Source organism: Leptinotarsa decemlineata, unplaced genomic scaffold (genome assembly GCF_025532065.1).
Source record: "Leptinotarsa decemlineata unplaced genomic scaffold, Ldec_3_MD MMD2_tig00000008_RagTag_RagTag, whole genome shotgun sequence".
NCBI lineage: Eukaryota > Metazoa > Arthropoda > Insecta > Coleoptera > Chrysomelidae > Leptinotarsa > Leptinotarsa decemlineata.
In genome coordinates, this window is record NW_027412537.1 from 5,612,516 (window position 1) to 5,614,147 (window position 1,632).

At 31.9% G+C, this 1,632-nt stretch overlaps 1 non-coding gene across 1 annotated transcript; it reads left to right on the forward strand.

Moving 5' to 3' along the window:
- Positions 1-736: 736 nt before the first annotated feature.
- Positions 737-808, forward strand: TRNAD-GUC (transfer RNA aspartic acid (anticodon GUC)). Its single transcript has one exon. It is a non-coding gene; the product is annotated as a tRNA-Asp (tRNA).
- The last annotated feature ends 824 nt before the right edge of the window (positions 809-1,632 follow it).

Sequence of the window (1,632 nt, forward strand, 5' to 3'; positions counted from 1 at the left end):
CTAATAGGTACTGTATAACAAACAGTGCACTCTCGACTTTTGACAAAGACAGAATATCGAAGACGGAAAGAGTTTGCGTAAAAATAATAATTTTCAGTTTGGATTGAATAGGGGATAGTTTCAGGGAGGATGAGTACCTACATTGGTAAAAATAATGTTATCCATAAAAGGTGCTGATGAGGATAATAATACCTAATAAACTCGAAATTACTATTTTTCAACTCGAAATTAGGAGATTCACGTCGAAATTTCGAGTTCAAAGTCGTAATTTCGACATTACGAAATTAAAGTCGTAATTTGGAAGACGTAATTTGGAAGTCGAAATTTCGAGATTCAAAGTCGTTATTTTACTTCTGCGCTTCCCTATATATGTGTCCAATTTCACCAGAATTTTATGCGTAAAATGATAAATCTGAGTTATCAATGCCAGGGTCGAGTTGAAAAACAGCTCAAGCTGACACTTCACCCATTCGTCATAAGATTATCTTCAATTATTATTGTAAATACAAATGAGATATCCTTTATCTATTGTGATAAATAAAGTCGATTATTATTATTACTATAAATAGGCGAGCAAAACCTACGAGATATCAAGATTTTGAATTGTTTGTTGCACTTTCCCTTCGATATTTTGAAAGGATATCTAGCACAGCTTCATTGAAAAAAAATTATTCAAGAAAATTATAGTCAGCAATCCTTACATGACTTGTTATTTTTGGAGATTACTCCTTCCAAATCCTCGGTAGTATAGTGGTCAGTATCCCCGCCTGTCACGCGGGAGACCGGGGTTCGATTCCCCGCCGTGGAGATTTTTTTATTTTTGAAATATATTGAAAAACGAAATAGTTCCATATTTTTTATTGTTGTACTTATTTTATTTTCTCATAATAAATTATATTTTCTGTTCCATATTCAATCAGATTCAATTGAAATTCATAAAAAATTAATCTTAGTAATATGATATGCTAATTCTTCGTTACTTGAAGTACTGTTAACGGAGATAAAGTAAAAATTGGAGCCCAATTCAATTTCGAAGTCTGTTTCAGAGCAAACCTAACGTGTTTATTGCATGAATACCGGTAATACGTGGAAAAACTTTTCGGTTCTCTACCTCTACATTAGTAATAGACAATTTTCAAATAATGATAGAGTATCAATGAAAACTCTTTGAAACAATGTAAAATCACTGTTATAGAAATTGAAACCGTTATATTCACGTAAAACTCTACCAAAAATAATAAGAAATAAGTTTCATTTCCCAAAATAGTTCTTTATTAAATCTGTTCCTTCAAAACTACATGTTTTCCTAGATACTTTTTTTGTTAGTTTCCCATCATTATACATTGAAAGAGAAGTGAAAAAGTGAAAGGTTGTAAAGAATTTTTCCCTTCATACCAATGACATACATACACGACAAATGCTGTATACCGGATGAGAAATGACAATGTAAACGGCGCCAGTGAGAAATTTGAAGTTTGGAATTGAGGTATAAATTCAACGATATTTCTTATGGTAAAACAATTGAAAGTCTTTAAACGGAAATAAACACAAGTCAAAATTTTTAATAGAAGACAGCGTGGTGCTGGATGAACGATAAACATCTGCAAGACTAACCTCTGTGAAGTATTTTGC